The sequence below is a fragment of the Lissotriton vulgaris genome, chromosome 10 (assembly GCF_964263255.1).
Source record: "Lissotriton vulgaris chromosome 10, aLisVul1.2, whole genome shotgun sequence".
NCBI lineage: Eukaryota > Metazoa > Chordata > Amphibia > Caudata > Salamandridae > Lissotriton > Lissotriton vulgaris.
The window spans coordinates 353,003,218-353,019,482 of record NC_141698.1 but is presented as its reverse complement, the minus strand read 5'-3'; the positions used below and the strand labels follow the sequence as shown (position 1 = coordinate 353,019,482).

General features: G+C 43.7%; 1 long non-coding RNA gene across 1 annotated transcript in view; it reads left to right on the top strand.

Annotated features, from left to right (window-relative positions):
* LOC147685241 (uncharacterized) overlaps window positions 1-9,350 on the top strand; it is a 34,214-nt gene extending 24,864 nt beyond the window's left edge. The window contains exon 2 of the long non-coding RNA XR_015300425.1: window positions 8,923-9,350. This is a non-coding gene — a long non-coding RNA (uncharacterized LOC147685241). The remainder of the gene's footprint in view (window positions 1-8,922) is intronic.
* The last annotated feature ends 6,915 nt before the right edge of the window (window positions 9,351-16,265 follow it).

Genomic DNA, 16,265 nt, shown 5'->3' with positions numbered 1-16,265 from the left:
GAACGTTTAAAGCTTGCAGTGAAAATAGGACTGTCTCATATATATTTTTTAAAAGGTTTTCAGCACAGCGTATAGAAACTAGTTAAACCACTCCAAAGCTCGAGTTGAAATTGGAGACTGGGATTTTTTAGTACCATTAGATTTTACAATAAGCTTCCAAAACAGTTTGCAATTTCACTTTAGTCCAGCGTCGTGTAAATCTAACCAATTTTGGTCTGCTATTTTCCTTTTAAAATCAGAACAAATATTTCTCAATTGTTCCATCAAATTAGAATTTCTTTTCCCTGAAAGCAGAGAATTTGATGAATTGTTGCCACAATAGTTTATTAATTTAGTGGTGAAGTTTTTCACACCTGGGATCTTTTTGTGTTTTTGCCTTCTGCTTCAGCAGTTTATTAAATCTCAATTGTACTTAAGTGCCTTAGGCTGGTCTTCTCCCGTCCTTTTGGCTGCTTTCCTCCATTTTACTGACCTTGTTTTTGCTGGCTTTAGCATTACCACGGCTCTCTCCCCTAAACATGGTAACATTGGCTTAAACCTCAATTGGCATATGTATTTTCCTTAAAGTCTTTCGTATACTGCACTATGTATGCCAAGGGCCAAAAACTTAAATGCTACTAGCGGGCCTGCAGTGCGCCACCCAATTGAGTAACCCTCTTGCCACACTTAAATATTCCTTTTTTATGCATTTGTCACCCCCAAGGTAGACGCTGTATGACCCACAGGGCAGAGTGCAATGTTTTTAAAAGTAAGGACATGTACTTTTAAGTTTTACATGATTTGGTAGTGAAAAACTCCCACTTTCGTTTTTCACTACTGCAAGGCCTATCTCTCCCGTAGGATAACAATGAGATTTATTACATCTTTTAAGTGTAATAGTGTAATTCCCAATTGTGAAGCGATAGACATTTCTTATTTGGTGTCACTGAACTCACAGTTTAAAATCACAACTTGTGGTGAAGTTAGATTTCAAATTACAGTTTAGCATATGCCATTTTTAGAAAGTTAGAAAGGTGATGGAATGCACACCTCATTTTATACCAATTTAGAACGTTTTACTGTTTTCAATCCATAATCAGTTGTCGCGTGCAAGCTGGAAGTGTGTCATATCCCAATGACACAATGATACATTTACAAATAACTGGTGCATCGTCACGCTCCAGCTTCACTTTGCACTGCATACTTTCTGTCTCAAATTTGTAAACAAGAAACTTGATACGAAAGTTCATCCATGTACTCCATGTTTATTTAAAATCACTTTTATCAGTTGTGAACAAAGGCTGAAGAATTCTGAGCTTAAAATGCCCCATACATGCCCATCCAGGCCTTAATCCAAAGCACGACAGAATTCTTATAATTTCCTGAGTGATCATGTTGAAGTAAACCTCAATGCATTTCGGGCCGGTGGCCCTTCACAGCCACTCTGCTGTGCTGCTGCTGTGCTGGACTTTTGCCTAGCTGTGCACTTGCTTTGCTGAGCTGCCCTGCTGCCTGCTGTGAGAAGGACTGGACTGGCATCTCTTGAACCCAGAGTGACTACAAGGGCTTGCAGACTGTCCTCCTGTTCTAAGTCTCAGGGTTAGCAAACACTTGAACTACCTGTATCTCTATCTCAACTCTACAAGCAGTGAGCCTGCCCTGCCAAGTGTTGCCACCCCAATCCTGGGCCCTTGGAAGTGATACCTACTGTGCTTTTACAACCAGAACCCGTACATTCTCATTGGAACAGGCACATCTTCACCTTTGCGTCAGTCAGAACCAGCACATCTTCGCCTCTGGAACTGGTTCATCCTCGTCAAAGCGTGGAACCGAACCAGCCATCACACCCAGAATTGACAAATCACCTGCTAAAGGATCAGTAGCCATGCATCGCCTTCTAAACCTGTACCTCACACTTGGAACCATTACATCACCGCATTGTTGCAGAATCATGATGTATCTCGCCCACCGCGTGCCTCGCAACCAACGCATCAGTTTGGCTGCACTTTGCATCTTGTTTGACGTCAATACAAGGCCAGATAAATGTACTTTGGTTCAGCGGACCCAAGTGAATCCCTTTATCTGGCCAGCGATCCATCGCGGTTGGGCTAAACTTTTGACTTTGCCCTGGTCCAGTGCAACCAGATAACCCATTTAAGCTCGTATTGCCTCTAAGTACTATTTTACATATCTTCTTTGGAAAATCGTATCTCAACTTCTTCTTGATGAATTTATGTTATTTTGATCTTGTTTTAATTATACAATTAAGCTCTATTTTCCTAACTTGGTGTGGAGTCTTTTTGTGGTGCTTTCACTGTGTTACTGTTTGAAGTGTTGTACAAATAATTTACAAATTGCCTCTTAAGTTAAGCTTGACTGCTCTGGTTCAACCTACCTGAGGGTAAGCCAAGGATAACTTAGGGTGTCTTGTGACCCACCCTTACTAGGATTATTGTTCCTGCTCAGACAGGGTGAATACCTCTGCCACCCAGAAACCCAATTTCTAACGATCTCTTTATCTAATGAACAACCGCAGACATTCTATCCTCAAAGCCATGGATGAGATTTGTCTTACCTGCTATGCTGTGATCCCATGGAGAGGTAACATTGCGAGAGTTCCTGCAAATCTGACTTTGCTTTCAATCAATTTTTACAGTACGATTATCAACTTTTAGTGACCAGTTTAAATTTTGGATCTGTAAGTCAAGTATTGAGGAAATTATCGCATGGTCACTGCCATAATTATATTGAACACGAAGCTAAGAAAATCTATCAAAGAAGTCAGAGGTAGAGATAATATAATCATTTAATGAAAAAACAGAGACATCTCTTTTTATGAAGGATGTTGGTTGTCCCTTTCAACCCTCCACTTTACGATCACCCCATTGGTGCCCAACAGTAAGTCGATGAGCAATTTAACATATTTATCTGTTTTGATATCAGAAGGGAAGATGGAATCAGGAATGTTCCCCTCTTCAATCAGCTCCTTATTTTTATTGGCTTTCAATGCTGTATTCGAAATAAATATGCCTTTAAAAAAACAATATTATCTTAGATTGGTTACACCTTGTTAGAAATGGGGTCTCTAGTTGGTAGTGGTTGGCATCCTGTCCAAGTAGGGAACATCACTCTAGTCAGGGTAAGGGAGTCACACAGCTAAGATAACCCGAGCTCACCGAAATGGTAACTTGGCCCAAGCAGTCAGGCTTATCTCAAAGGTAATGTGTAAAGCATGTGTACATGCACACACTAACACAGCGAAAACACTACCAAATGAGTCCACACCAGTTTAAAACAGTAGCCAATATTTGTCTGACTAAAACAAGACCAAAATGACAAACATCTAAAATACATCAGTTAAGATATCGCTTTTCAAAGATTGAATAGAATAAGTTCATTCCATCGAAGTCTATGGATGTATTTCTTTTTACACAAAGTACATCAGATGCGTAAAAAATCAAAAGGCAAAACAGGCGCAAGGGAGATAATGCACTGGAAAAGCAAAGCGATGTGTTAGTTTCTTACCCCACAGGGAGGGTGATGCATCAGTTCCTTACTGCCAGGGAAGGTGAAATGTTGGTTGCTTACTGCAAGGCAGGGGAGGTGATTTGTCAGTTCCTTACTGTCAGGCGAGGTGATTTGTCAGTTCCTTACTGGTAGAGGAAGTGATGCTTAAATTTCTGGATATGCGGCCTCGGTTCCATACTGCCTTGCTGCGTCAATGAAGTATCGGAATCGAGGGACGATGCGTTGAAAATCCAGACTTGCTGTGTTGTTGCAAGAGTTGCAAAGCAGGTGCCATGTATATTTTCCAGCCGTGAAGCCAGCGATGCGTCATTTCTACGGCTGCCGAACAGGTTCTAACTCAGAGTTGGAGCAGTGTCACGTACATTCATTGACACAGTGCTTGGGACTCATGCTGCAGCAATTTTTCTGACATGCTGCAACGTTGAGCTGGGGCCTGCGGTGAAAGCTGTGGTTGATGTGCTGATTGGGAACCAAGCTTTGGTGCAGGCAGCGGTGGTGTGCCAATCTTCTTCAGCGATGCATCGATAAAACAGGCGCTGGGAGTGAATGCATGGATATTTTCCTTAGATCTCCAGATTATACCTCTAAGGGCCCAGGAAATGGAATTGACACCATTTGTCAAGGTGGGACATTCAACCGAAGAGCCCAGGCACTGATAGGTGAAGTCTTTGATGGCCCTGAGACTTCTTAACAGGAGGTAAGTATGCACAAGCCCTTGGAGAACCTTGGAAGTAGGATTTAGAAAACAAAGATTAGTCCTATCACTCCCAGGATAGAAGCAGCAAGCAGCAGGCTAGCACAACTAAGCAACAGGCTGAGTAGCAGTCCCGCCTACAGCATCCAACTCTTCTTTCTGGTAGAATGTCCTCAATCCAGTGGTGTTCTGATTTTGGGATGTCAGAGGTCCAATACTTAAACCCTTTGTGCCTTTGAAGTAGCAAACTTCAAAGAAAAGTCATTGTAGTGCACAAGACCTACTCTGATCTGGCTCCAGACACACTACATTAGGGTGGAGACAGCTTGGTGTGAGGATAGGCACATCCCTATACACAGAGAGCCAGATGTACGACCCATTTTTGCATGGGCAAACGGGTTCGCTACACGTTTGCACATGCAAAAATGAAGGGGGCCATGTGCAAACCCTATTTAGCAACTCACAATTTATTTGCGCCTCACTAAATAGGATTTGCGACTGGCAATTAGAAAGCGGAGTTTTAATGCATCCCTTCCTAATTGCGACTCACTACCCTATGTATGAATATTTTGCGACCGCAATTGCGGTCGCAAAACACTCACAATTTACCGCGCCTCTTCAAGAGGGTGGTAATGCACTAGCAAATGGGAAGCGGTCCCCAGTGGACACCTTCTCCTTTGCAAATGCAGGGGGAAATATTTTTAGGGGCAGACAAAGGTCCCAGGGACACCTACCTGCCCTTAAAAAATAAAAAAGTAATGTTTCATTTTTTTTTAAATGCATTCTGTTTTCCTTTAAGAAAAGTGGACTGCATTTAAAAATAACCTGCTTTATTGAAAAGTAGTCCTTCACATGGAGGTCTGCTGAGTCCAGCCACCCACCATACCTGGGAGGGTCAGCCATTCATAATTGGGTCACAAATTGTGAGCGCTTCATGAATATTGATGAGGCATGCAATATGCAACCCAATTGGGAATTGCAAACAGTTTCTGTGTGTTGGAAAATGAGGCCGTGTCTGTGAGACCTGCACAAATAACATGTCACAGTTGTCCTTCATTGTAGCGCCTGACTCTCAGAGGGTAGCGTTGAAGAGCAGTCTAAGGCTAACTCAAGGGAGGTGGTGTGGGCTAGTAATCGCCATTACAGGTGCACAGAAATAACACTCAATACTTGGTTGTCCAGTCTGTACTTTGCTTTATAAAAGTAAGAGTACATTTATTAAACACACACACTACTCAATACTATGCACCAATTTACAAATATACATAAGCTGTTGGAAATACTTAGTAACATTACATAACATCTCCACCCCTCCCGCAGTGGGAGTGGGGTCTAGTACAACCACTCCCATGTATTTACATCATCTTGCCCCCTAATGCAGTGGGTTGACACAATCTGGAGGGAGAACCCTGCCAACTGTCACCATCCCAGCGCCGACCCACCCCATCATCTCAACAAGCATTAAAGCATTAAAAATAGGTACACCTGCCCTGGGGACACATAACCCTGACTGAGCATCTCATACTGACCATACAGTATGCACTTTTACATCTTGTGGCTAACATTCTGTGTTGTTCCTCCCCTAATGAAGTAGGAAGAATGCATGTTTGAGCATCACTTTAAATGAGGTACTTTTATCATAGATGATAACAATTATAATGCATTGCAATCACAGCCTCTAAAAGGCATCACAGGTAAAATCATAGGATTATGCAAATACAGCCAGACACCCTAGCAGGAATGTCCAGTAACATAACCCCATTTGGCTTATGACATCACCTTACCCAGGTACTTCACATTCCACATGTGACTTTCCGAGGGACTGAAGAGAGCGGAAGTCGTGGAGCGCAGTCTCGCTCCCCGTGAAGATGGCCCCGGGCCCGGTATCCCCTCCCTGGGCCCCCGACATCTGGGAGGAGGAGTGGGGAGTGCCACCTCCCTTTCCCAAGGCTGGAGGAAGGCGGGGGAGTGCTGTAGCACTCCCCTGAAGACACACCGGTCAAGCAGCTGCCGCTATGTGTGTCGGCCGGAGAGGGTAGACCAGAAGAGCAGCGCTGGCTCCCGCGACCGCACACGAGGGTGTGCGGTGCGCAGGACCGAGACCCAGCCAAGACTGAAGATGCGGTGAGGCCGCCAGCAGTGTGTTGCGGCTCTCCCTGGAGCAGAGGGGGGGCCCCTGCTATAGTATGCACTGGTAGGAGCCACTCGCCAAATAATGCCTTGCAGGCCCGGACTGGCCTGCAAGGGAAAACAGCCTTTTCTCACCTTGTGGGGGCCCCAGGGGGATAGGGTCCCTGCGACATGCGTGCCAAGGTACAGGTAGAGCTGCAGGAGCAACGCAATCTCCCCCAGCACGAAGATGAAAGTCCCCCCCAAGTCTCTTGGGGACTAGCAAGAAATAACCCCTCAAGGGCTCAGCCAGGTGCCAACATGATCCTGTGGCTGAAACATTTGGTCTTCAGCTGTGGGTGCCTTAGGGACTGCACCAAGGTGGGAAGGGCTGAGTTGGGGGATGTCTGGAAGAGGGCATCCCCTGGAGGTGAAGAGGTGTAATTGCACCAGAAATGCATTTACTAATGTTATTTCTTTGAGAGGGACTGAAAGTCACAAGTGTTATGTGAAGTACCTGTGTAAGGTGATGTCAAATGGGGTTATGTTGCTGGACATTCCTGCTAGGGTGTCTGGCTGTATATGCGTAATCCTGTGATTTTACCTGTGATGCATTTTAGAGGCCGTGATTTCAATGCATTATAATTGTTATCATCTATGATAAGTACCTCATTTAAAGTGATGCCCAAACATGTATTCTTCTTACTGCATTAGGGAAGGAATAACCCAGACTGTTAGTCACAAGATGTAGAAGTGCATGCTAAATGGTCAGTATGAGATGCTCAGTCAGGGTCATGTGTACCCGGGCAGGGCCCTCACTCCAGGTTGTGTGAACCCACTGCCTTAGGGGGCAAGATGATGTGCATACATGGGAGTGGTGGTACTGGACCCCACTCCCTCCTGAAGGAGGGTTGGAGATGTTATGCAATGTCACAAGGTAATTCCAACAGCTTATGTGTATTTGTAAATTGTGCAAATTATTAAGCAGTGTGTGTTTAATAAATGTACTCTTACTTTTATAAAGCAAAGTACAGACTGGACAATTAATTATTGTGTTACTTCTGTGCACAAGTATTGGCGATTACTAGCCCATACCACCTCCCCTTGAGTAAGCCTTAGACTGCTCTGCAATGCTACCCTCTGATAGTCAAGCGCTACAAAAGCGTGTTTGGACAAATGTGATATGTTATTTGTGCAGGCCTCATAGAAACTGTCTCATTTTCAACCCTTTGAGACTGTTACACAACTCTCAACTCGCAAATTGCGACTCGCAATTGAGCACAATTTGCGAGTCACTAAATGCCCCAGTCATACATCTTGCCCAGAGACCATTGCTGAGGTGATATGTTCTTTAAATTTCTGAAATAGAGAAAGTCACATGCACATGGTAAACGTGTAGACCTAAAATAACCATTCACTTTCCTGCAGCGTTTCATGAATGATTGCAAATGGAAAATGTCAATGTCCGGCCAGTTATGGAAACTGAAGCATGCCTAAATTAACGATTATTTTCTAGCAAATTAAAACTCATCTACATATACCACTACCTTTTCCTGTAATCCAATTACAGCAAATTGTTTGGTAGGCAACTGTAGCCGTACATTGAGAGCCGGAAAGCCAGTGTGTTACACAGTGGCGGTCTGCATGGCTTGAGGGTGGGGAGGCAGGTGCAGAGGTCATAGGGGGTCGCAATTGCTGGAGGGAGTAAGTTTTTTTTTTAAATCACTTGCCTTACTATCGCCGTGTCCCACGTCACTGCTCCTGATATCCTGGCTCTAACTTCACCAACAAGAAGCAGGCAGTCAGGCTCCCTCCTCTAAGCCAATCACAAACCTGCAATGCAGTGTTGTGATTGGTCTGAGCGCTGTGACACAACGCTCATCCAAGGACTGGAGGGGTGAACATGTTCTCCATGTAGGCTGTAATGCAGCTTGCATGTAGAAGTAGGAAAGTGCACATGACTGGTTTGGGTGGCCTGAGAGGGCCAACCAAACAATCAGTGCGCACCTAGGAGTGGGTAAACCACTCCTCCACTTCCCTACTTGCAGAGCAGCCCTACCCATTTGCCCACCCACAAAGCAGCACAAACATAATATCATAATAACTACAACTTATTATCATTTTTTGTTTTTGCATCTCACTCTGCTTGAAAGCAATGGGGTGACTCAACTCCACTATAGCGAAGGAGACGCCACTGGTGTTACAGCCAAGCAGCATTGTTCCACCTACTTCTAGTCAGAGTCTTGAGCAGAAATGGGTATGGTTTCACACTACTGCAAACCAAAACTGTCCACATTCCTAAATTTGCACTTCTCAAGTTTGTAAAGTTTTATACAAAGCAACTTCAGACATCCCCAGACTTTAGGGAACAATCCTTCAGTGGCTCATATATTTGGCTTAATTCTGATTCCATTATTGGAATAAACAGGTATTTATGCCTGCATCGGAAGTACAGGTGGTGCTTTTATTGCACTCCTGTTTTTTTCGGGTGCTAGATTACTGTACTCTCTAACAACGAGGGTCTAAGGAGGCAGACACGATCAAGCAAATCTTTAAGCAAATGATGAAAATGAACATTACCTCTGACACTTAAACTCTTATTTTGTACCTAGGTACCTAATGGAAACCGCATAACAAATGGAGTTGGAGTTCCAATGGGAGAAGCCATTGTTTTGTACAAACGTAATATTCGTGCAACAAAAAGGAAACGGCCTTGCTGCCCTGGTGGAAGGGGTCCTCTGATTAATATTGAGGAGGCAGTAAACTTCCTGCCGGAACCTGAAGCAACTCAGATGTCCTTCGGCTAAGGTCACCTCTCCGGAGCCACCTAGAGAAATCTCATTTTATTTTTTCCTGTGTCGATTTTATGTTATATGCCGTTTAACTTTATTTTAAATTTAATTAATTAGGTTAATCATTTGTATAGCAATAGTGAAAAGCTGCATATTTTTACCAGGCTACATTGTATAGTGAATTCGACAGCGATGTGTTTATATGTAACGTGGCTGTAGAATAAAGGCTGTATGGATTCACCAAGCAACCTGTATCCTAACTTGTGGGTTCTGGGTGGTTGCAATTGGCTCGTTTGAACAGATACATATTCATGTAGGGAAAAGGGCACTAAGTCCATCTTCGTCTCCTCCCATCCACATTTGCTTTAAGCAAGGCCAAATTGTCTTGTAATGTTTCTCACTACACATAGCTTTCCAGACAACAGTAGGAAAGAATCCTCTAGCTGCAATTCTATTACTTTTGTTATTATGACTAATGCCAATCTGCTGTTAAAACACTATGTGATCTTGCTAGTACCCCTATTGAAAACAATGGGGCATATTAGCAAGAATCTCCTTAAAATTATCGCTGTTTTAGCGGCAGGAAACTGACGCTAAAACTGCGATAATGGGCTTGCTAATATGCGGTATTGAATTCCAATAGAAGCCCAGGTTAGATGTCCTGCTCATCTAACCTGGGCTTCTATTGGAATTCTACAACGCATATTAGCAATCCCATTATCACCGTATTAGCGTCAGTTTTCTGCTGCTAAAACTGCGATAATTTAACGAGGTTCTTGCTAATATGCCCCAATGTTTCTCTAGACCCTGGGACTCTAAAGAGTAAATGCTTTGAAGTTTATCTTACACGTATACCTAATTTGTGTGTAGCATGAATGTGTTATCGGTAAAGCCCTGCGACTTACATCAGTCATGTTCCCTATTTGTTTTCAATTACTTATACGCCTGAAAAGAGAACAGTTCATAGGGTAAGTAGTCATAATAAGATTGCAGCAGGAGAAACAAGTTCGAGGGTGATAAACAATCCATGGTTGTTTCGACAAAGGAAGAATTCAGCCCTTGCTCACCGTGTTAAGTTCCCTATTGTTAGCAGAATGGTTAATATGTGCTAGCACCTCACAGGAGGTACGGTATTTGGTAATGACAGCTATTACATTCACCTCAATTTGAAAAGTCAACAGCTTGGTGCTCAAAATGTGAATACCAATTATTCTCGCTGCTTCTCAAAATTCCTAAGGTTTAAAAAGAGTGAATTAAACAAAGAAATCAATCAAGCTCACAGAAATGCAGAGGACATCTCCACTATAGGAACGGTCAATATCTCAATCTGGAAAGCATAGGGTAATATGTTGAAACTCAACGAGAATGAATCCATGAAATAAGTAAAACTGTAAATTCCAGGAGGTTCTGGGATTTTCTCACAGAGTCATTTAATGCATAGTGGCCCATGCAGATTGTGAATTTTACATAAACATCCTATAGGTTCTAGTGCCTCACTTTAATTTTGTATGGCTTCCTGTAGAGGAAGAAGGTATAATAAAAGCGATAAAGGCCTTCAGGATAGATGGGGCTTCAGACCTCAATCTCTTCCAGGTAGCCCTGAATATGGCACATATGATGTACGTGTTTTGGTTAGATGCATTTTACCACCGTCCAAAACCTGTTTCCAGAAAAGCATGATCCCAAACTCCTGGAGAGGTTCTATAATTCATATGCTGCACAATAGGGTTCTTCAGCGGAACCTAGTAGGTACATGATAATAGTTCTGTTTGATATAGAGGTGAAGCTTTATACCATGATTCTACTAGATGAATTGACATCTCGGGTCTTGAAAATAAGGGGCATATTCAAGACTGAGTTTGCATTGATCTTTCATCACACAAAGAGGGGCATCTACGTTGCAAGCCCAAAATGTGATTTATTAAGCCACACAAGGCCACCATGCACAAACCTTAGCAGCTTCAGAATTCTGGAGTAACGCAATGCAGCGCAAATTGCGGTGTTGTGTTACTCTGCACCAGGGAGGCATTCCATTGGTGTTGCCTGGGTGATCCAAAGCAACATCTATGGATTCTGATGCATTTCCAGTTTACCAAAACACGTGAGGTATAATAATAGGAAATATCTTTATCTCTCCTCATTACTTCCTCTTTCTATGTGTTATATTCTGTACCTCAATTAGGAAGAGAAAAATGCCTCAGTGGATTGTTTTTGTGCAGGAAGGGACCTCTTCCTGCACAAAACAATCCTTCTTACAACCCAGATGCAAGGGTGTTTACGTTGGCGCAAGGCAGCCAAAACGGTATCAGTGCAGGGACAAATGGCAAGACTGCACCCTATTGTTTTAAATATGGCACATTCCTGCCCTTTCCCTCTTATGCAGTGTAGCACAGCAAGGTGACTTACTGTGCTGCCTGACTTTGTCACAAATATGACCCTAAGCTTTTATTTTATTTTCAAACAGGTTGCACTATTCATTCACTTTAATAGGACTGGCTGATTTTGGGATTAGTTATATGCCGAATTTATTGACTTCATAAATGCATTTAGCTGATAGCAGTTTATTGTACGGCAAGCTAAATACTTGGGGGTCTCTACCCTGTCTTACCATGAGCAAATTCACCGCTTTATAAAGAATATTTGGTACCAATTAACACAAAATAGGAGAATCAAGAAGGTAATTGTGCTTGGGTACCTGCGATTCAATCTCCATGTGGCCGATATGGGAGGGGGGGGTTGTTGACTCTTTCATGATTTTACACCCCTTCTAATTACAGGAGCAGTCTGTGTCGCCCCACTTAAACTCCCGCCCAAAGCCACAAAGGTGAAATACATTTTTTTGTTTTTTTACCATTTTATTTTTCATGCCTCGTCCCGAACAAAGCTTCAGAACAGGGGAGGGCCACTGCAGAGTGACAGCAGCATGTCACTCCACAGGGAGGAGGGTAAGCTGGCAAAGCACAGTTCAAAGTGTGCATGTCTTTTTGGCAGGCCATCTTGTAACAGCCATCCACACATGTGCACTTTAAACAGCTGTAACCCAGCTGTCTTTAGACAGCTAGTTCAGAGCAAGCCAAAGCCTCCAGAGCACTATGGAGTGCCCAGTGAGACAGTCCCCACCAATCCTAGGACTGCTCTCATGCTGGTGAGAGCAGCCCTAAATTGGCCAAGTGCGTTGCTGCTTCCTGTTCCAGTTCCAAAAAAGAGGTCGGTACTAGAGGACATCCTGTTCGTCCACGGTAAGTACATTTTTTCACTACATTATTTGCTCTCTTTTTTTATATATAATTTGTGCACGCCGGCCCCCCTCTCTGACACTCAAATGTTATACTCTAAAATATGTTATTATCCTAACAAATAACCCCATATTTTAAAATACCTCTTTAGTTTTATATTGGCAAAGCAATGATTTGTCACAACCTATGTTTTGCCCCTTGTGAAATTATTGTTCAAAAGTTGGTGGTAAAGAAGCTTTACAGTAAAGAGCAGGCAATTAGTAATGAAATAAAAATTCAGCAGGAAAGGATCCTCAAATAAGCCAAAAGATATACCTTTAGGGGTTGGCATTAGATGGACTTTAAACTTTGTGCCGATAAAGGAAAAAATATCTGCCCAAGACTGCGCAGGCTGTGGCCAGGTTAAACATATGCTACAAATCCCCATCTGTCTGTTAGCTACATCTTGGATATTTAGAAGAAATATTGAAGGAGAATTTATAGAGTTAAGAAGGTGTATTTTAGGACATACATTTGTTCAAGAACATCATACAGTGGAAATGGTGCGGGCAGTGCCGAAAATGTAATATAATGAATTGTAGACCAATCCCCATCTTCACGCATGGCTCCTGTGGAATTAGCCTATTTAGATTTAATATGACATAATTCGGCATTAGGCTCTCTGAGCATTTTTTTGTAGCAAAAACCCAAACATGTGAAGCCTCCTCACCAGCCTAGGCACCCACAAATTACTATGCCACATATTGAGCCTAATATTACATGTCTTTATTCATCTGTGTGTAACTGCGAACTCAACATTCTAAAACAAGGTTTCATTGGATTCCGCTCTGACGCTTACGTCACAGCTCTAGAGTGTATGATAGGAGCCAAAAGGGTTCCATTATAAAACATGCTAGTCACTACAATTCCCCCTCTGTTAATTAAAGAAATTCAATTTTTTGACAAATCAGTATGTATATATATTACCTACTGGCAGTTAGTGCGTAGTTCCCATTGGAAGAGCATTTTTTCATTTGCCAATAACTTTGGAGTTGTTTGACAAATCCTCACAAAATTATAGAAACTAGTTTGATGCTCACTTCAGCAGCTGTCTTGAAAGTTTTAGAGTTCTTTGTCAAGCGGGGGATAAGACAAAAGGGGGATCCAAAAACACAGTTTACCCACTTTAGGAACTTTACACGAGGCTACAACCCAAACTGTTGAACGGAATTACACCAAATTTGGCAGAAAGGTAGCTGTTGGTTCTTTTTGTGATTTGGTGTAAACCCATTCAGTAGTTGTGGAGTAATTTGAAGAGATGTCCAGTTGTATATCCGGGGAAGCAGAATATCCAATACCCCTTCCGATCTCGTGCTGCGATCTGATTGACTGTCAACACTTCAAACCAGGAAGTGTTGGCAGCCATCTTGTGACTCGGTTGAACGGAGTCACAAGAAATAAAAGTTAAAAACATAAAAGGGAGCAGGGTAGATACACCCTGATGCCCTGGGCCTTTGGGGGGGAGGGGGTGTCCAGGGCCCAAAAGGCATTTTTGTTTTAAAATTTCCAGATGGAGTCGCACTGGATCCCCGAATCCCACCATAAATTGTTTCAAGTCGGCCCCCAGGTGGGCCAGGTCCCAATGGCATGTCCATAATATGTAGGAGGGGGGCGCACTGGGCACCCCTCTTAGGAGCTCTAAATCCAAAGGTACTGCCACCTCCCCAGGGCAGTCCTAATAATTTCTGTGGGCCCCTGGGCAAACCCTGTGCTCTAGGGACCACCACCTCCCCAGGCCAAATATTGAATGAATGCAGGGGGACAGCCCCATCCTTGGGACTAAACTTAATATTCATGTGGGAGAGCGGCACAACTGCAGGGTAAACGTCGTTTACAACGCGGTGTTTACACCTACAACCTTTACCACGCTGCCATTACAACGTAAGTCGTTACTATGACTTGCGCTGGATGGCGCTGTTGGTTAAGGAATATTGTAATTTTATATTCCAACACCTTCCCTACTGTTACGTGGACTGGTGTTGGAATATACAATTATAATATTCCTAAATCCGCACCCTCCAACGCAAGTCGTTGTAACGACTTGTGTTGTAAAATCTGCGGTGTCAAGTACCGCGATCAAAATGGAAGGGGGTCATGCAGGCCACCTCAAGGAGCCATAGAAGGCCCTGGGGACCGTCACTCACACAGGGCGGGCTTCTGCTATTTCCTGGAATGCCCACCCCGGGACATAGCAGTTTGCTATGGCTTGGCTGGAGCTTTGCCACTCCAGCCAAGCCAAAGCAAACTGTGCTTGCTTTCATTGCTGAAAGAGAGCACAATTGCTTTGACAGAGAGGGACTTTTATGTTCAGCAGCTCCCTCTCTTTCAAAGCAGTGCCAGCTTCTCTGGGAGGGAGAGTGCCAGCAGGGATCGCAGAATTTTTGAGGGTCCTCTGCGGTTTCCAACACTACAATATGGATGCCTTGGGGGATCCAAGGCACCCACACAAGACGCCGTGAGCTGGAGCATGGTGTTCACGGGCCAAATTCAGTCAAGGAGGGGGCCTGCTTTGTCCCATGCCTTTAATAAGACAAAAAGATCTGGTCCAGGGGAATGGGGCCAAAATCAGCTCAGGTAAGAGGGCTACAGCCTCCTTCCCCATTCAGAAAATGCCTGGCCCCGGGGAATGGGATCCGCAGGCCGAAATTGACTCAGGGAAGGGGGCCATGCAGCACCTCTCATCTAATAATAGAAAACATTTTTTTTAAAGGGACCGAAAAGTCGCCGGAGGCTACACCCCTTTTTACCACCACTCTGCAAAAGCACCTCCAAGGAAAGACTTCTGGTTGGGGAACATAGTCCCCTTGGCCCCAGAGGATCGTTGGGGGCCAACAAGCCCTCCTGTTACCTCCAGTAGGTCCCATAGAGTGTTATTACTGAGAGGACTTTGGAGCCAACGCCCCCTTCTTCCATTCTTCCACCACCCTGCAAACACACCTCTTGGTGCACTGTTGGTTTGGGGATTAAGTCCAATTGGCTCCAGAGAGTCCTTAGGGGCGAACAAGCCCTTCTTTTACCTCCACTAAGTCCCACACAGCCATTGCTGAGAAAACTACAGAGACCTCACCCCCTTTCTCCACTACTGTACACATGCACCTCCTTGAGCTTTGCTGCTTGTGGGATGAAGTCTCCTTGGCTCTGGTGTGTCCTTCAGTGCCAACAAGCCCTCCTGTAACCAGAAGTAAGTCCCACACAGCAAAATTGCTGTGAGATGTCCAGAGGTCATACCTCTTTCTCCAACACTCTGCAAACACGCCTCCTGTCACACTGTTGGTTGGGGGGTAACGTCTTTTTGGATGCTGAGGGCTCTTGTGTGCCCAGAAGCCCTCCTGTTGCCTTCAGTAAGTCTGACACAGCAGTATTCCTGGGAGCTGTCCAGAGACCCCGCCCTCTTTCTCCACCACTCTGCAAATGCAACTACTAGTAAAAAAAACATAGAAATTTACTTAAAAAACAAATGATACAGGAATGTTATAGTTAGAAATTAGAATTTGAAAAACCTTAGAAATGTTCTTAAAAAACAAAAGGTTACAGAAACATTATCGTTAGGAAATAGACTTTGAAAAAACGTAAAATGTCACTGATAAAAACAAACGTTACAGTTAGGCTCAGATTTCCCTCATACAAAACCAGTTTAAATTCAGCCATTATAGTTACCTGAGCTAACTATAACTGACACCCCCGCAATGCACTGCTTATTACCTCACATATTGCATCACTCATGACATAATCAGTGACATCATTCATGATATCACTGATGGCATCACTGATGACATCACTGATGATATTATCCTCAGAACCACTCACACACACACTCTCATCACCAAAAAAGCCCTCGTACACCAATTCACGTACCCACACAACCACGCACACACCCATTCACAGACC